Source organism: Otolemur garnettii, unplaced genomic scaffold (assembly GCF_000181295.1).
Source record: "Otolemur garnettii isolate 467f Iridium unplaced genomic scaffold, OtoGar3 scaffold00004, whole genome shotgun sequence".
Taxonomy (NCBI): Eukaryota; Metazoa; Chordata; class Mammalia; order Primates; family Galagidae; genus Otolemur; species Otolemur garnettii.
In genome coordinates, this window is record NW_003852399.1 from 45,429,233 (window position 1) to 45,450,590 (window position 21,358).

Consider the following 21,358-nt stretch of genomic DNA (forward strand, 5'->3'; position numbering starts at 1 on the left):
ATTACATGGGTGAATGGAAAAAATAAAGCATTCTTATCAATCTCTGGAGTATGACAAAAATCCCCACAGGTCAACATTCTTTGTCTCTGGGGTACTGGAAAAGCTATTTAAAACCAAAGGGAAGGAGAAGCACAGGCCTAAGGATTGGAAATAATGAAACAAAACTGTTATTAGTTTCAGTTGTTGTGTCTATATTCAAATAATTTCCCAGAGGGTGCATAAATAGTATTAATAAAATTAATAATTATAAATCTATTTACCCCAACTATCACACTTCTCTATGCTAGCATCAAACAAAAAGAGTGATCTTTAAAAAGATAGTAACAACAAACCATACACAAAATCTATAGGAATAAATGTAAAAAAAGGGGCTGTAATGTCTATATGTAGAAACATTATAAAGCTTAATTGAAAAATATTAAATGAAAATTTGAATAATTATCAAGGAATACTATATCCAAGTGTTGAAAGACACGCCATGAAGATGCTAATACTCTCAATCCACCTAATCCATCTAATCTTGTTTTGTAACTAGACAAACTTGCTCTAAGCTTTATTGGAACAGCAAAAGTCCAAGATTCTTTTGAAGATAGAATAAATTTCTTCTGTAGACAGAATAAAAGGGAAAAGAATTTGCTCAAATATCAAGATTTATTTTAAAAATGTTGTGCTATAAGCCCTGAGATAAATAATGCAGTTAAAAAGACAATAGAACCCAGAGTAAATCCACACATCAAAATTTAATTAATAAAAAAATTGACATGGAAATTAAGTGAAAGAATAATGAACATTTCAGTAAATGTTGCTAGGACAATTAGTTATTCATTTAGAGAAAAAAATGAAATCGAGCAAACAGAAAAATTAAATTTATATAGATTTGATTTGTATGTGAAAGAGAATTATAATAATATTAAAAGAAATATAAGAGAATATCTTTATGGTAAGACCCAAAAGGCACCAAGATTGAAAAATACAACTAAAATAAAATTTAGAACTTTTATTACCAGGATACCCCAAAATTAAAAATCAAGCAATAAGAGTCTTTGAAACTGAAAAGAGATTAGAATACAGAATATATCAAGAACTCTATTATATTAGTTTAATAACTCAGATACCTCAGTGGAAAAATAGGCAAAGGAATTAAGCAGACACTTAGCAATGATAAAATCAAGAAAGACCAATAAATATTTGATACTATGTTTGATACCACTAGGAATCTTGGAAACACAAATTAAAACTGCAATATAATAAACTGTAACTCCCATCTATTGTGGAGCAATAGAAACTCTCATATAGTTTGGTAGATTTGCTAACTGCTATAGTTCCATTGAAAAACAAAGGCCTAATATCCAACAGAGGAGATGCCCACATGTCCTAAAGTCCAGCAATGCCACTCCTATGCTTATACACTCTCAAGGAATCTTATACGTGGACACCAGGAGACGTGGACAAGAATGAATAGAGAAGCACCACTTATGGTAGCAAAAAACTGGAAAGGTGAGTGTACATGAGTTATAGAAAAAAAATAATGGCTAATTCATCCATGGTGGTGCATCAGTAGTTAAAAAGAGCAAAATAGGACTTTATGCAAAATCATGCCAGAAAATGAGGAACATATTTTGAGTAAAAAAATGTGAGCAATCAAAGAATATAAATAGTAGGATACTTATCATATAAACTTTAAAAAGATGTATCAATGTGATAAAACTATAAAGAAAATCAATGGAATTGCAAACTCAGATAATAGTATAGTATAGTATTTATTTTAGATAGAGAGAGAGTACAGTAAGTGTAGGCCAAAGAATGAGCTCCAACAATCATTATAATGTACTATTTTATAACCTGATAGTGGGTTCAAAGATGTTTGTTATATTGTCTTCTTTTCTACCTACACATGATATGCAAAGTGTTTTTGAATATACTCCACATCAGTGCCCATGCTCAGTGGTTAGGGTGCCAGCCACATACACCGGAACTGGCAAGTTCGAACATGGCCCAGGCCTGCTAACAACAATGACAACTACAAGAAAAAAATAGCTGGGGATTGTGGTGGAAACCTATAGTCCTAGCTACTCGGAGGATGAGGTAAGAGAATTCCTCAAGAGTTTGAGGTTGCTGTGAGTTGTGATGTTAAGGCACTCTACTGAGGGAAACATAGTGAGACTCTGTTTCAAAAAAAAAAAGATGACATTAACATCTTTATCTGTTCTTTTCCACAATTCACTTTCCAACCAGTATTTTGTGTGAACATTTATAAGGCATTCCATTTATTACTTTACATATGTTTTCTAGATTTTACACATTGGTTGGAAACAAAAATAATACAAAAATTCAAGTGTCTCTTCTTACTTTATTTTGGTTGACTAGTGATTGATACGATGTTATTCTTTTGGAGGCCTAGAGGACATCAGAATGCTATTATATCGTACCTTACATGTCACAAGTTGCCAACAAATTTTGTTTTAATTATAGGATATGTAAATAAAGCATTCAGAAAAGTATCATGAGCTGTGGAGTATAATAAATATCCTTGATTCTTTAAAGTTTGCTGACAGATCCATTGTGCTTTGACAATTAATTATCCTTTGGTACTTCTGTACAGTGTCTCTCTGTACCCTGCAAGGAAAACGGGAGCTAATTACACAGAGTATGAAAACAAGGGAAAAATTCATCCAGCTGCGTGACCTTGGGCAAAGTCATTATTCACCATAGATTTTAATTCTTTATTTGTAAAATCAGAGTGGTGGACATAAGCTTTAAAATGCTTTGTCTCTGAGGATAATCCATGGTGATGGAAAATCGTGCACATACACACCGTTGTCTATAATTACAAACATGCAAACTGTATTCTATTACAGGAAATGTGAAGCAGAAAATTAGTTTCAATTGTATTCACTGCATTGCAGCAGTTTGAAATGAACAATAGCATACCTTTTTTTTTACAAATATCAAAGAACATAAGGAGCATTGGATTTCTTGTTCCCATGGAAATATAACCTTAATTAAAATTCTATTCCCATCTCTGTGAAACTGTGCACAAGAATCCAGGACTCAAGAACAATATTGAGAAAGCTATTAAGCTTGGTAAAAGCCCATGTCCTCCTTCTGTACTGATTTAATTCAGCTCTGATTAAGCAAAGATGCACACTATAATCAATCCTGGAGTATTTTCAAATTATATGCTCCCAAATTCCACCCTGGAGCCACTGAATCAGAATTTCCCAGTGTAGGACCCAGGCATATGCATTGTATTAGGATGATGCATGGACGAAAACAATGATTTAATTAAATTCAGCTTTCAGACGTGGTCTTCTCTGGATAAAACGGCAAAGAATGATGTAGGATCAAGCCACTGCTTATAACAAAAAGGCTAATCTCCACCCCTCCCCTCCAAAGTGAAGTCCATTACTCCTTACTTGCTAAAAATTTTTCACAACCGTATGAAATAATTGTGATTATTTTGTGAAATGTGACCCTAGAATGGGACAAAAAATAATTTGACCAACTGTATAGCAGCTGTTGACAAGCACCAAGCTTCAAAGCAGCTCATCAATTAAAACATTATTTTTCTTTTTTTTATTTATATAAAGTTAGAGGCTACAAGTGCAGTTCTGATATGTGCCTATATTGTGTGGTGGTGAAGTCTGGGCTTTTGGTATAACCATCACCCAAATAGTTGACATTGTACAAATTAGGCAATTTCTCATCCTCCATCTTCCTTCCAGTTTCTCCTCTCCAAGATTCCTTATCTATCATTCCACACTCTGTGTGTATCCACTCTCTGTGGATATGTACACTTCATTTAGCTCCCACTTGTAAGTGCAGGCAGGTGATATATGACTTTCTGTTTGTGAGTTATTTCATTTAAGATAATGGCTTCCAGTTCCATCCATTCTGCTACAAAAACATGATTTTATTCTTTTTATGCCTAAACAGTATTTCGTACTGTATCTGTATCCAATCATCCATGCCTCATGAATAACTTGCAACACAAACTTGAACTGTGGCAGCCACAGGGGAAGGGACTATGCAGGTTCTGAATAGTGGCATTATAGGCTCTCAGTGCATCCACTCCTCTCCTTCCAGATAAATCCTCTAGAGTAGGACACAATTGTGTCATCCAGGGCTCTCTCCTTCTTTGCACTAAGTATAGGACAACAGGTGCCACAAACTTATCTCTCTTGAGCTGAGAGAAGAGGTTTCAGATGAGAAAGAACCAGCATAAGAACTCTGGTGACATAAGCATGCTGTTTTGGTACTCTCCAAGGATCAAAAGTGATTTCCAGCAATAGACAATTTCTACTAAAGGAAATTGTTGAAATGTCAGTTGTGATATTTAGAATATGGATGGCAAGTAATATGAATGAGATTGATGAGAAACTTAAAAACCAACATAAAGAAACCAAAAAAATAATTCAGGGCCTGAATGAAAAATTCTCTAAAGATATAGATAACATAAGGAAAGAAATAATAGAACTTAAAGAAATGAAAGAGTTATTTAATTTTTTTCAAAATGTAACAAAAAGCTTTAACAATAGACTAGAATAGGCAGAAAAAAAGAATTTCAGAGCTTAGAGACATGGCTTTCAAATTAACTCAGTCAGTCAAAAAATATAGAAAAAAGAATAAAGAATGAGTGATAACTCAGGTAAACATGAAACTATATAGATTTAGCGAATTATAAGAATTATAGGTATCCTTGATTAAGAAGAAGAAAAACAAAAAACATGAAAAACCTATTTGAGGGAATAGTTGAGGAAAAATTTCTTGGCATCACCAGAGTTTTAGTTATCCAGACATAAAATGATCATCAACCCCATGGAAAATTCATAACAAATAGGATATCACCAAGGCACATAGTCATCAGTCTGGCCAAAATTAAAATGAAGAAAAAAGTCCTATAAGCTGAAAAACAAAGACAACAACTAACTTAGAAAGGAAAAGTTATCAGAATTATAGCAGACTTCTCAGCAAAGGCTACACCAAACATAAGGGACTGGAGTTCCATTTTAGTCTGCTTGAACAGAATAACTGTCAGCCAGGAATTTCGTACCCTGCAAAACTATGTTTCATAAGTGAAGGAGAAATAAAATATTTCCCAGACAAACAACCACTACAGGAATTTGCCCCCACAGGCCCCGTCCTATAGGAAATGCCCAAGTAAGTGCCCTGTACATAAAACAAAAGAACCAATAACCAGCAGTTTAAAAACACCTGAAAGTTAAATCCCACAGCTCTTATAAAATAGTAGCACAAGGAAGAAACAAATAGGTATTCAGCATGTTGAACAGAGGCCTATCTCACATATCAACACTAACACTGAAAATAAATGGTCTTAATGCTCCACTTAAAAGCAATAGATTTACCGAATGTTTAAAAAAACACAGCCTTAGTATATGCAGTCTCCAAGAAACATCTAACTCCCAAGGACTCTCAGAGCCTCAAGGGAAAGGGATGGAAAAAATATACATCATCCAAAGGGGAACCAAAGTGAGCAAGAGTATCTATTCTCATATCAGATAAAATAGACTTTAAATCAGTAAGGGTTTAAAAAGACAAAGATTGTCATTATACATGTAATCATAATGGATGTGATTCATCAAGAATATATAACAATCCTACATGCTTATGCATCTAACACAGGAGCTCCCACATTCCTACATAAAATTCTACTAGATGTAAGTAAAGAAATAAATAACAGAGTCGTAATAGCTGGGAACTTCAATTCCCCACTGACAGAACTGGCACATCATTGAGGCAGAAAACCAACCAACACTGAATTTTGCCCATTTTGAATGAGGTTGTTTGTTTTTCTGTTACTAAATTGTATGAGTTTCTTATATATTTTGAGCATTAACCCCTTAACCAAATAAATGTTTTGTAAATATTTTCTTCCATTGTATAGGTTGTTTCTTTACTTATTGATTCTTTTCTTTGTTGTGCAAAAGATTTTCTTCTGTGCAGAACCTTTTCAGTTTAATGTAATCTCATTTGTCTAGTTTTTATTTTTCTGTGGGCTTTCAGGCCCATAGAAACCTCACTGCCTATGCCAATGTCATAGAATTTTTCCCTTATGTTTTCATCCAGTAAATAGTTTCATGCCTTATATTTAGAATTATTACCCATTGTGAATTGATCTTATACATGATGTGAGATAAAGGTCTATTTTCATGTGGATATCCAGTTTCCCAACATAATTTTTGTTTGTTTGTTTGTTTGTTTGTTTGCCGTTTTTGGCCAGGGCTAGGTTTTACCCTGCCACCTCCGGCATATGGGGCCAGCACCCTACTCCTTTGAGCCACAGGTGCTGCCCCAACATAAATTATTAAAGAAACTTTCTTTTCTTGTTGTGTACTCATGACATATTTGTACAAAATCAATTGACCATAAATATGAGTATTTCTTTCTGGGATCTCTATTCTATTTTATTGGCCTATGCATCTACTTTTGTGCCAATAACATGCTATTGATTACTATAGCTTTGTAACATATTTTTAAGTCAGGTAGTGTGATGTCACTGGCTTTATTTCTCTTACTTAAGATCCTGTTGTCTACTTGAGAATTTCTGTGGTTTTATACAAATTTTAGAATGTTTTAAACTATTTTTTTATCTCTGTGAAAAATACGATTATAATTTTGATATGGTTTGCAATGAATCTATAGTTTGCTTTGGGTAATGTGGACATTTTTAAAATGGTAAATCTTCCAGTTCATAAACACATGATGTTTTTTAATTTACTTGTGTTTTCTTAAATTTTTTCATCAATGTGTTATAGTTTTCAGTATGCAGATCTTATACTGTTTTGGTAAATTCATTCAAATAATTTGTTGGTCCTTCATAGAAATGCCACCATTTTTATACATTGATTTTATGTCCCACAACATTACTGGATTTGTTAATTAGTCCTAAAAGTTTTTTGGAGAAGTGTTCAGGATCTCCTATATGTAAGATCATGTTTGCAATCAGTTAACTTGCCTTCTTATTTTCCAATTTGGATGCCTTTTATTTCTTTCTCTTGTCTAATTTCTATGACTAGGATTTCTAGTACTATGTTCAGTGAAGTGGGGATTTCTGATCCCCATACAGAGGAAAAGATTTGAAGTTTTCAGGGTGTGTTATATTTTAGCTAGTAGTTTGTCATATACAACCTTAACTGTGTTGAGATATATTCCTTATATACCTAATTCTTTGAAAGTTTGTCAGATACCTTTTTACATCTATTGAATTTATTGTAAGAGTTTTGTCTTTCATTCTGTTAATGTGGTACATCACATTCATAGATTTAGAAATGTTTAACTATTCTTGCATCTCTGAAATAATTCTCATTTGATAATAAATAATGATCCTTTTAAAATGTTCTCAAATTTAGATTAAGAATGATTGGTACTATGTCTTTAAATGTTTGGTAGAATTCCGAATGATGATATTAGATCCTAGGATTTTCTTTGATAGACTTTTTATTACTGATTCCATCCTTTTACTCTTTATTTTTTGCTCAGATATTCTATTTCCCCAAGATTCATTCTTGGTATGTTGTATCTAGGAATAGAATTTATCCATTTCTTCTAAGTTTTCCAGTATGTAGGAATATAATTGTTAGGAAGCAGATTTTAAACTTTGCTTAATTTAAATGTAAAAATTAACATTTTATCCAGCAATTTGAAAAATTTTAGTATATTTGGAGCAATTTGGGTATATAAATCTTTTTAAAATGTAAATTTTATTTAATCTAAATACAAGTCAGTTTTTCCATTAAAATTGAGCCCTTGAAATTACATGTGCTGTAAGTTTTTTATACATGCCAGATTGTAAAGAACCAACATGAAATATCTCATCACTGTTTTGTATACTGATGACATACACACATGATACTATTGATATTTTGGATATGTAGATTAAGAAAATACATTTTAAATTTATCTATCTTTTTTACTTGTTAAAATATGATTATAAGCAGGCGGTGCCTGTGGCTCAAAGGAGTAGGGTGCCAGCCCCATATGCCAGAGGTGGTGGGTTCAAACCCAGCCACAGCCAAAATCTGCAAAAAAAAAAAAAGAATATATATATATATATATATATATGATTACTAGCAAATTTTAAATTGCTTATGTGACTCATCTTATGTTCCATAGGACATTCTGTTCTTTAGGATATCTCATCAAAACAGCTAATTTTGTTGGTGAGAAAAGCAAAGTTTAGAGAGTTTAAGAGGCTTGTCCAAGATCACACAGTTGGTCAAAGTCGAGACTAGGTTCTTGAACTTTTGACTTCTAGTTTAGACTTGCTAGAAAATACCTTGATGACAAATAGTAACCTATATCTGAGTGGAGAAACTTTCAACAAGAACTGGCCATTGATATTGTTTCTTCATTTTTTAATATATAACAAAAAAAAATAATTCTCAGAAAAAAACATCTATTTTATGTGGAAATTAAATTTATTTTAATCTCAAGTGGAATGAATTTCTATTTTTTTTACTTTGGGCTAGCTCATCAGACTTGTGAAAGTTTTATTTTACTTTATTTTGCCTACACAAGTCTCACTTTCTTTCTTTCCCTAAATGTTCATACTTCATTAGTTCTGCTCATTACTAGCATCAGAAAAATATTTAATCCATTTGCTCACTGCTGTTTTCTTTATGGAGTTATCCCTGTAAATTTAGACTAACATGTCCCTAATTTCACTTCCACTCTTGCCAGGTTTAACAAGAAATTTACAAATGTTTGTTTGTTGCTCTAATTCAAACTCCAACATTCTTGCAATGACACACAAAAGCAGGCAACAACAAGAATGAACAGCACTCACCAAGACACCACCATATGTCAACACAAACAGAGCTGTGACACATTGATATACCAAGGTCATGAAACTTCACTGAGTTGTTTGTACAGTGTCGATGATGTAAACATACAGTGGCCAGTTTGCAAACTTAATTGTCAGTCCTTGTGTTATTATTTCTATTAAACCTCTATTTAAATGAATCATCATGCTCTCATTTTTTATTCAATCAAAAATAACTGAATGTGTTCAACATTTTCTATCCCCACCTGTTTCATACATCCCATTTCTTTCCTTGGGATTTAATTTCTTTCCTCCTCAAATATGCCTAGTAGTAATTCTTTTTTTTTTTTTATTAAATCCTAGCCATGTACATTAATTTAATCATGAGGTAGAATGTGCTGATTTTATATACAATTTGAAATGTTTTCATCAAACTGGTTAACATAGCCTTCTCAGTTTCTTAGTTATTGTGTTAAGACATTTATAATCTACACCTAGTGGGATATTATGTAGCCTTACAGAAAGATAGAGACTTTACCTCTTACATGTTTACTTGGATGGAGCTGGAACATTCTTCCCTGTAGTAGTTCTTTTGGCAAAAGTCTGTGAGTGGTAAATGGCCTCAGTATTTGTTTGCCTTAAACTACTTTTCTTCTTGCTTCTGTCTTAGATGTTTATTTAGCTCAGTATAGAATTTCAGGTCAATAATGGCATTCCTTCAGTCTTTTAAGGGTACTGCTTAATTGTCCCCTGCCATCTATTATTGCAACTGAGAAAGAAGTGACAATGATGCTATTTTGCAACTAGCCTGTCTTTTTATTCTGATTACTGTTAATATTTTTTCCTTCTCCTTAGTTTTCAGCAATTTCAGTTATAATGTGATTAGGGGTAAATATGTTTTCATTCTGCTCAGGGCTTATTGTGCTCATATCTCAATTTGAGGACTCCTAAATTTTTTCTTCAGAGTTTATAATTCTTTATTAGGATTCAGGTTCCCAAGGGACTCCTAAATTTTTTTTTTTTTAAATTCTGGTAAAGACCCTGGAAAAATAAATTGTGGTATATTTATGCCATAGAATATTCTACTGCAATCAGAATGGATAAATCATTGCCGCATAGAACAACATAAATGAATCTCACAAACATTATGTGGGGTGAAAGAAATTAAAAGCAAGAATATATACTGTGCAATTCCATTTACATCACGTTTAGAAGCATGTATTAAGCAATTTGATTTCTAGTATCAGCCAAGACAGAGTAAACCCACTACAGTCTGTCTTTACCGCCAATTACAACCCAAATCTATGGAGAGCATAGAAAGAATAACTACTTGAGTATTCTAAAAAGTAAATAATGACAGGATAAGTAAAAATACATCTGGGGAGAAAGTAGGAAATTTAAATATAACCAGCACATAGATGGGTTTCCTGGTTGTATTTTGTTCCATTTTTAGCCCAATAGTGGCCCCATGTTTTAAAATTTAGGTTTCATTATTATTCAAATATAGTGGGGCTGACAGAACAGGAGGTGATTATCACTGAAAGGACAGTTTGTTATAGTTACAAAGAGGAAGGGGCTGGCCAGGCCATTCAGGAGCCACTGGGGAAAGCACCAGCGATGGTAAGAAGGCAGAGGGAGTGAGGGGAGACCACAGGCAGGAGCTTTTATTGTGTTTTCTGTGTGATGTAAGTGGTGAGGCAGGCTGATAAGATCTAGGATTGTCCAGTTTAATTAATTTCCGTAGGTTCTGGAGCGCAGAAGCTATCCCTAGTAGCCTGACATCTGGCCCAGAGTGGAAAAGCCTGGTGTAGGAGATGGGATTGGGAGTGAACTCTGACAAGCAAGATGTTTTCAATCTCTGAGTGCTGGCAGAGAAAGGGGCAGCCTTTCCAACATCAGCAAGGCCCTAGATGTCACTACATCAGAAACACGTCGTTAATATACCCAAGTAGAGAAGCTGTACAAAGACATGGTCAGCACAAAAGTGGAGAGGAACCTCTCACTCTGTGAGAGTTATGTGAACCCAAGACAAACCATATTCTGGACCATGAAACATCTTTACAAACTTAAAGAATAAAAATCATCTGAAGTGTGTCTCAGATAACAATGGCATTGAACTAGAAATCATTAATAGAACAGTCTCTGGAAAATCTACATATATTTAGCAAGTAAATACCACACTTCTACATAAACTATAAGAAAAAGAAGTCCCAAGAAAAATCAGAAGTATTTTGAACTGCAGAAAAGTAAAAGTGAATATTCCAAATTTTATAAGATGAAATTAAAGGAAATTTTAAACAGAAATGTATATGCATAGTTGTTTATAATAGAAGAGAGGAAGTTCTCAAATAATGAACCTAAGATTCTACTTTAATAAATAGGATGTAAAAAAATTTGACATTCATTCATGATTAAAAAAAACACCCCACTTGTTAATCTAGGAATATAAAGGAACATCCTTAACATATTAAGCACATAAAAGGATGCTCAACATCTTTAATTATCAATAAAACACAAAATCAAAATGAGATAACATTATTAGAATACCCCAATTTTTTTTAAATGTCATGTGTTAGCAAGGACACAGAGCCACCAAAACCCTCACTATACTGCTGCAGGTATCACAAAATGGTACAAAAATCTTTGAAAAACATTGGCAATTTCTCCTATAGTTAAGTGTACTTAACCTATCAGATGGCATAGCAACCCCATGATCAATAGTAATGAAATTTACACAAAATCTTTCATGTAATTATTTATAGCAACTTTAATCATAATCACCAAAACCTGCAAACAACTCAAAAACACACTTTGTACCTCTACACAATAAAATCCTATTATCAATAAAATGAAGGAACTCTTGGTACATGCTATAGTTATAGGTATATCCCAAATACATTAAGCTAAGTGGATAATGCTAGACTCAAAAGGGTATATACTGTGTAATTTTATTAATTTAACATTTTACTAGATGCAAATTTTAGGAATAAAGAACAGATCAGTTGTTTTAAAGGGGTAAGGCTGGTGGTGGGGGCATCTAAACAGGGAAGGCAGCATGAGAGGATTTGGGAGTATGGTGGAATGTTCTGCATCTTGACCATGGGTAAAGTTCTAGTATTTATCCAAACTTTGGAATTGTATAGCAAAAAGTTAAAGTTCCTGTATAAAAGTTATAAAGATAAACTTCTAAAATATTGCTAAAGTTGCTTTAGGCAAAATATTAATATTTGATTATTCTGAGGTCATTAAGTAGAATTTTATTAAATCATTCTTCATATTCTGCAAATAAGAACCAAGTTATGTTAGAATAGTTGTCAGCAGGAGGAGTAGCAAAGGGGTTTTCGGGGGACTGATTTTGTGTCTATCTTATGAAAGTTAATGAGCTGTAAAATTGTGACTTGTACATTTTCCTCTATAGTTGTTACATTTAAATAAAAACTTTATGTAAATAAAAATAAGAGTACCCTATATTTGTGCTTTTTTTTTTTTTTTTTTTTGGAGACAGAGTCTTGCTCTATGGCCCTGGCTAGAGTGCCATGGACTTAAGCCCAGGTCCCAGCAACCTCAAACTTCGATGCTCAAGCGATCTTCCTGCCTCAGCCTCAGAGTAGCTGGGACTACAGGCATGTGACACCACACCTAGCTTATTTTCTACTTTTAGTGGAGGTGGGGTCTTGCTTTCCTCAGGCTCATCTCAAACTCCACCTCAAGCAATCTTTCTGCTTTGGCCCCCTAGACTGATAGGATTACAAGTGTGAGCCTCATACCTTGCCACTTTCTGGTCTTTTAAATGAAATTATTAATATTTTTGAGTTGTAGAAAGTATAAATATTATATGTTCAACTTAACCGTAACATTAAGCCTATGTTATCTTGCGAAATAATTTAGTCATCTTAGTAAAATGTAATAATTGGACTAGTTTCTATCTAAACTCCTTCTTATGCTAAATATCAATGATTGTAAACTCATTTGTAAAGACATTTCTATTTTCCTTTCCCCACAAGGGTGCCGGGACCAACAATCACCAGCAGCCTCGATACCAAAACATTTTGCCTCTGAAACCTCTTGATGCTGATTTCCCACAAAGAGCAACAGAATTGCTCTACGTGTGCCACTCCCTATAGAAGCCCCTTTTTTGAAAAAAAATTTTAGTAGCTAATTTTCTTATCTTCTAAATTTCACCAGAAAGGATTGCGAAACAAAGATAGGTTTTAATTTTTTATTTGAAAGTATTTTCAATTGATTAAAACTTCTATTTTCTACTTTTCAACTTTTTTATTTAACTTGCGCTATTTGCTTGATTTTTAATCCAACGATTTTTTTTCATAGTAGCCACTGTGAAAATTCATTCACAAAGTTTTTAGGGACAATTTTTATTTTATTTTTAGAAATAGCAAAGATGATTCTGAAGGGTTTAAAAATATTGAGTTCTCATTGTCTCCAGACATTGGTGGTGACTAAGATGATTAAGTCTTTCTCTTAGACGATTGTCTCCTTAAGGAGACTGGGGAACTGGGAAGGGGTATGTAAGAAAAAGCAGATGATAAAAAGATTTTGCAGAACATTTTATGAGCTACTTCAAATCTAACAAAAGAAAATCTACAAATAATTGAACAGATAGCAAGCCTAAATTCTCATTAAAAACCCTTAGTGAGACTAGGCAGGGTCATTCAGAGCATAGCTGATGCCCTGGTGTAACTCTACAGACTTTTGAGTCTGAGATTATGATTCCTCCCTCTGATACTATGAAGGAGACAGAGTCTATGAAAGGAGTATGGTAGGTAAGAAACAAGGGCTCCAGAATCAAGCTGACTGGAAGTTTGAATTACATTTGGTTACTTTGTAGCAAAGCAACCACTCCTGAAGGTCAGATGCCTCGAGAGAGAGAAATGTTCATCCAATGAGTTAAGTGTCAGGATAATGATGTTGCATAAAAAGTGCCGTAGTTGATATTTGCACAAATATACTGTGCAGACAAAATAAGGGAGAGAATAAAACCTTGGAATCAAGCAAAGCATAAGAAAAATGTTTGGAGGTCACAAGTAGAATCCACCAACATGGTAACAGCAGTAGATTATAAAGGCAATTGTTGTGATTTATAGAAAAGCTTAGTGTATATGTGATGCAGGCAATTACAAAGGAGGCACAACATTTAATCCAGTTTCACTACTCTAAAATAAATGATTTCTTTCTTTCACTTTTATATTTGACATACATAGGATAAATAATTTAGATTTCACTGCACAAGATATATATTATATAAAAGACATTTACATATACTCACACACACACAAACACACATATATATATCTATATACATATACATATGTGATATATATCATGTCCATAATTTTTTTCTAACATAAGATCCTAATATAGATTGAACTTCATCTCCACATTTTTATCTAGCATTTTATCATGATTACGTCCTTACGCCACTAAGTACTCCTTGAAGACAAGTTTTTCTTAAGCTATTATCTCTGTTATGGATATTCCAAATTTGATTAACCATTTCTTTCCAAAAAAATGATCAAAATAACTGGATAAAAGAAGTTTAAAAATCTTACCAAATTATCCCCCAAAATGTTGTGAAAAATTGTATCTTCACCAAGGCATTATAAAACTTAATATATGTATTTTAATTGTCAATTTTTTGTGTTAAAAATGGAATCTCCCAGCAGCTTTAATTTTAAATAATGAGGTTAGTTATTTTCCATAATTTTTAATAATTTATATTTAAACCGATCATCACTTGGAATGGCTTTAATTTATAATCTCCTGGTGTTCTTGAAAATTTACATGAGTATTTTAATCATTTATTTTCAATTAATGTACCTGGGGATGAACCACAAAATTGATGGGGCCTAATAGGCATAGCTGGGCAGGTGGCAGTCCCAACGTGACTGATTAAAAACCTTCTGTTGATATTCTCTGGAAGGACTAAGAAGCACCAGTGTTTTAAACGTAACAAGATCAGTGGTTTAATGAAAAAATAATGCATGCATATTAAAAAAAATTAAAATATAAGAAAGATTTTAAAATATCAAAGGCCTTTCTGACTTCCAGTCCTAATCATTAAAGATTTTATAAACTATAAGTATGTATATATATTTGCTTTATTTTATGCTTTCTTACATATACCTTTATACATATATATTTTAGAATACTTATATATAAACATATATATTTTACACATTCTTATATGTATGTTTATGTACTAATTTTATATTAATAGTATATATAACTGTCTTGTTTTCTGCCTAAAACTATTTTTGAGAATTTTCCATATAGTAATATTGGACTGGCAATCTCTTGGCTAACATGTCTGAATATTTATGCAAGATAAATTCTTACCACTGCAATCATGGGGCCAAACATATTGTACACATATTAAATTTTGGTAGATAAACCAAATACCACCAATGAATATGAGTTCTTTTACATTTTACTCAATAATGCTAAGACTATTCTTGTAACCCTACATCTTTGAGAGCCTTAAAAGTCAGAGACCCTGGACGACCTGAGCAAAGTGAACACAGACCCCTTCCTGAAACCCTTGTAGAATGATACGGGATTAAGCTTTGAAATCTAAGTGACAAAAGTTTTTCACCTAAAAAAAAGCACATATTCACTTCATATAATGTATAACAAAAATTGGGGACCTTGCTATCTTCAAAAGGCAACATTTTCAGGGATATAAATGAATTCAAAATATATTTGAAAAAATTATAAATAATGTTAAGTGGCTTGTGAGAAAAATTGGGGTCTATGTAGGCTTTTAAGGATGGATTCTGAAAAGACAATTGTGATATCTATCCCTAGTGTATCCTTCCATAGGTCTGTATAGGGGACAGAATATTCTCCTAACCGCCAACTCATTCTTTAGGTCTTTGGCATTGAGGTCTTTGACTCATTAATTGTGTAATTGACGATGACAATGACTGCATTTACAGTGATTTTAGTTTGCCAAGAAATAAAAAATAAATAAATAAAAACATGACACTAAAGTTCACACTGTTGGCATGATTGGCAAATGGAAAACATCTTTAAAACTAATCCTTTGCTGACTCTTTTATTGCTTAATCCCTTATTTTTGTTTGGTTTTTCCAAAACAAGTATAATGGTTCTGGGACTGAGGAATTCATCATAGCTTATGATTCACTAGAGATTACCTTCTTCCAAATTCTTCCTTTAGACACACAAATCTCTTTTGCTTCACTGTGGACTTTTTATTGGGGGGCAGCAATTAGGCTGATCTGTTGCTATAAACATCGATCTACTCAGTCCCAGCTCCTTGAGTCCCCCTTGCTTTCCAAAAGGGGATGATTGAGTCTTCAAAAGTATACCCAAGAATAATTTCAGGGCCAAAAGACCTTTCTGGGGACTTAAAGGCTAATACTGCTAATTAGGCAGAAGGTGTTTCTCCACAGCTTGATCTTTAAGGCCAATGAAGGCAATAAAAAACAGAAGGAATAGTTCATGTGTCCTTAAAAATGCAAGCTGGCCTCCCAAACAGGCTGCTTTGCGCCTGTTAAAAGGTGAGCATAGTACTCAGTACAAGCTAGTTTTCTTCTGGCTTAATAGCCTGGGGCTCAAATATAGGGTATGGTAACTTTCCCATTCTACAAAATAGGCAAATATAAGAGGGAGAAAGAGTACATTCTTTTTGTTCCACTTAAATAAGTCAATAAATCTTGGTACCTTTAGGAAGACAGAGACATCACAATGTGTTTTGTATTGCATAAAAATCCATATAGATTTTGTATTCCAGAAACTTCTATGCTGACATAACTTAATCAGAGTGGGTCTAAGAGAACAGGAAATAATGTATTGGAAAATATATATTTCTCAGTGGAGTTAGGTGATATGTCACTGTGGTTTTGATTTGCTGTCTCCCTGATGATTGGAAATGTTAAGCATTTTTTTCACATGTTTCTTGGCCATTAGTAGATCTTCATTTGAAAATTTCTGTTTTTATCTTTTGTGCACTTTGTAACAGTGTTGTTTGATTTCTTTGTTGCTGATTTGCTTGAATTCTTTCTCGATTCTGGTTACCAGCCCTTTATAGAAAAGAAAAAAGAAAAACTGTATATGTATTTCTTTGTAGAGAGATCCACTTTCTAAAAATGATTCATTGAAGAATTGTTCAATGTGGCCAGTATCTCATATAGCTCAACACTTGTATTATTCATTATCTTTTCAGGAAATTGATAAATGTTCATGAAAGCCTGTAATTCAAACAACTTGGGCATCATGTAAGGAACTATGTATTTTGCTTCTAGATATATGCAACATTGTATGCATATCTGCTATCTCCTGTAAAATATGGCAGTTCCCAAAAGCAAGAAATTCTTGCTCTGTCTTTACTCATGAATTTATCCACAATCACTAGCACAGTGGTTCTCAACCTTCCTAATGCCGTGACCTTTTAATACAGTTCCTCATGTTGGGGTGACCCCCAACCAAAAAATTATTTTCGTTGTATGTATGTAGGTGATCCCTGTGAAAGGGTCGTTCAACCCCCAAAGGGGTCGCGACTCACAGGTTGAGAACTGCTGCTAGCACATAGTAAGTGTTCAACATATGTTAACCAGATGTCATAAAATTTAGCATATTATATTTTGCTAATCTGGAAAAAAAATTATTTTTATTTTTGGAAAAATAAAGGCCTCTATCAGAAGTGTACAGATTCAGCAATGCAGAAAAAGAATAACCAATCAATCCAATAGATATAGTTGATATCTACGGACTACTTCATTCAACAGCCACAGACCTCATCTCCTTCTCAAGTTCACATGGGACTTTCACCAAGTTAGACCAAATTCAGAGCCATAAAACACATCTTAACAAATCTGAAAGAACAAAAATTATACTAATCCGCTTTCAGACTTCAGTAGATTTAAAGTAGAAATCAATGGCAGAAAGATAGCTGGAAAATTCCCCAAATACTTAAGGAATAAATAACAGAGTTCTAAGTAACAAATGAATTAAAGAAGAAGCCTCTAGATAAATTAAAAATATTTTGAACTAAATGAAAATTAAAATACAACTTATCTTAAACAGCAAAAGTACTGCTCACAACAGTGTTTTTCAACGTTTTTTTTGTCTCATGGCACACCTGGACCTTTTCTTAAACTTCCAGATCACACTTACTATGTTGATCAAAAAAAAGAGTAAAATGTGCAAAATGCAAGGGTATATTTCAAAACAATTAAGAGTAAATTTTAAGGGCTGAGCACGGTGACTCATGCCTATAATCTCAGCACTGGGGAGGCCAAGGTGGGTAGATTGCCTGAGCTCACAGATTCAAGACCAGACTAAACCAGAGTGAGACCTCTTTCCTAAAAATAAAAAAAAAATAGCTTGGCATTGTGCTGGTCACCTGTAGTCTCAGCTGGGAGGCTGAGGTAAAAATAGCCAGGCATTGTGCTAGGCACCTGTAGTCTCAGCTACTTGGGAGGCTGAGTCAAGAGACATAATTTAAGCCCAGGAGTTCGAGGTTGCTGTGAGCTATGGAGCCATGGCACTCTACCAAGGGTGACAAAATAACACTCTGTCAAAAAAAAAAAAAAAAAAAAAGTAAATTTTAAATGTCTTATCAAAAAAAATAAGTAAGTGATGGATATGTTAATCATCTGCTTTGATTTAAGCATTCCACATTGTATGATAAATCATCATATTGCACCCTATAGATTTATACAGTTATAATTTTAACTAAAAATTAAAAAGAGTATAAAAAGAATATATTTACTGTGCTTTGAACTTTCAAAAATAATTTAATTAATGATCTTTAAAAATGTTCACAGTACAAGTAAGATTGGCTTACCGTACACCCGTGTGCCTCCAGACACCAGTTGAAAATCACTTGTGTACAGGGAAATTCATGGCACTTTTAACATATAAAAGAAAAGAAGAGACATCTAAAACTAATAATCTAAGCTTCCATCTCAGAAAACTATCAAAAGAAAAGCAAACTAGATCCAGAGTAAGAAGAAAATAAGCAACAAAAATTAGAACAGGAAATCAATTGAGAAGACCAATAAAACGAAGAGCAGATGCTTAGAAAAGACACATGCAGTTGACAAGACTCTTGCCAAGCTAGAAAGAAAAAGAGAAGATGTTCCTTACTAATACCATGAAAGAAAGAGGAAGCATCACCACAGAACCCATGGACATTAAAAAGATAATAAAGGAATATTGTGAACAACTCCACACCCACAGATTTGATGACTAGATAAAATGGACCAATTCCTTAAAAGATACAGTCTGTCAGACTTCACACAAGAATAAACAATGTGAGTAGGCTTATACCCCTGATATTAAAAAAGTTAAATCAATAATTAATGACCTTCCAAAACAGAAAGCACCAGAATCAGATGCGTTCACTGGTGAATAATATGTATTTAGTGAAGAAGTTATACCAGTTTTCAACAGTATCTTCCAGAAGATAGAAACAGAGAGAATGGTCCTTAACTCACTCACTGCATAAGGCTGGCAACATTGTAATTCAAGACTACTTCCTGAACTTGAATTGTATAATCCCCTGACAAAAGTAACCCTGCTTTGCCGGGGCCCAGCTTCCTCCAGATAAAAAGGAAACATAAAAAGCTCTACTCCTCACACTACTGGCACTACTCCTCAGGCCATCTGGTGTCCTTTTCTGCTTCAGCTTTCAGCAGAGATACCTGTGATCAAGACTCTGAGACAAAGTCAAAGATGGAAATGACCTTGATCTGATAGGTCAAAGATTTTATCTTCCCCTAAGAGATCCACCTTAAAGACACAAAAAGTCTGAAGATGTCCTCTATCATGGCTTAGCTAGGTTTCAGCATTGACCAGAGTTGTTCAGGAATACCTGCCATCCTGAGCTCTGTGCTCTGTTGCTCTGATCTGCTCTGATCAGTTTCCGACCACAACTGCATAAGCACAAATCTGTTCTGCCTAACTTCTTTATGCACAGAACATAATATTGGTCCTTGTGTGCTGCCCTGCTAGAACCTTTTATTTAACTTGCTACCACCTTTTTTGTTTGTTTGTTTGTTTAGCAGGCCCAGGCCAGGTTTGAAGCCACCACCCCCTCTGCATGGGGCCAGCACTCTAACCACTGAAGGGCACCCCACTGGGGCAGCTCATGACTACATTCTGACAAGCCTCACACTTCACGTAGGCTGGCCCTACAAATACTCAACCAGTTTTGATTCAATAGGCCATCCTGGCTCCTATTTGCCCAACCTTTGGTTGTTGAGAACCAGGGGGATGGTAGGAAGGAGGGAATTCTATACAAGACTACAAGTACATTAAGCCCAAGCTTTCAATGCTCCTGGTAAATCTCCAAGGCTGAGGCATAGCCAACCATTCCCTCCAAAAGTGTGGCTGCAACCCGGTGGCTCGTGGATTAAATCTAGCCAAGGGAGTTTGTTGGTGGTGTTGTTTTTTGTCATTGTGGTGCTTGTTGTTATTTTAGTTAGCTATTTTACTATTGTTGAATTTGAATGTTTTTACATGAAAAATACACTTTCCAACATGTTTGTTACTTGCTACTTCCATGCCTTTCGACCTTTGAGTTTGTGCATCATGTTTAATATTTTAAAAAAGAAAAGAATGAAAGAACGCTTACCTTAGAATTAATATAAATTTTTAGCAATTGGGACTATGACATTATTACAGAAATAGACGTATTGATCAATGGGAAGCGGGTCCTTACATGGATAGAAACTTGACATGTGGCAGACATGTATTATATCAGGATAACTACATATCTATATTTTCTTAAATTACACCCACCATGTCTTATATAGAAACAATCTGTATCTGTAAATTTTTTTTCTTGTAAAAGATCTTAGACATATGTGGCCAGATGTCAACAAATATTTCAGCCCAAGTAGTATGAACCTAAGTATCTATTCTATACTGTACTGTCTATAAGTTTATGTGTTTGGAATATTAAACTGAGTTATCATCAAGTCATGACAACTTTGCCTTCAAAGTATACCCAGAGTCCATTCACATTTTTCTATGCCCTTCACCACCTTGTTTGTCCATATTACTACAATCTTTCACCCAGACCTTTCAACAGACTCCTAAATGGCCTGTCTGCTTTGCTCTGATCCTTTTATATCTATTCTTCACACAACAGCCAGAATGATTCTTTCCAAAAATGTAAACCACATCAAATAACTTGACTTGCTCTCTAAACAAAGTCTGAAATCTTTCTTTTGGCTTGCCAAGATTACACAAGCCTACTGCAGCCAAACTTTTCACCCTTTCCTACTATTCCTCCCCCCTCTCTTCCTTTATTCACTAAATTACAGACCCATAGCAATCATCCTCTTGATTTTCCTACACTATGAGCCTAAGCATTTCTGCATATATTATTCATTCCTTCCCATCCTCCTGATCACCACTGGTCAGATCTTTGTCTTACTTGTAGCACCTCCCCAGGGGCCTGCTTCTTCAGGAGAGCTTCCCTCCCCTGGAAGCCACAGCACTGTTCTTCCATCGCTTCGTATCTCATTGTCATAGTCTATGGTATTTACTTTATTTATTCACCATTTCTATCAGTTATCAATACAATTA

The 21,358-nt window shown here is 34.1% G+C and overlaps 1 non-coding gene across 1 annotated transcript; it reads right to left on the minus strand.

The window, feature by feature from the left end:
- Positions 1 to 12,783: 12,783 nt before the first annotated feature.
- On the minus strand, positions 12,784 to 12,917 carry LOC111728067. The gene has a single exon (XR_002775475.1). It is a non-coding gene; the product is annotated as a U11 spliceosomal RNA (small nuclear RNA).
- Between the last annotated feature and the right edge of the window lie 8,441 nt (positions 12,918 to 21,358).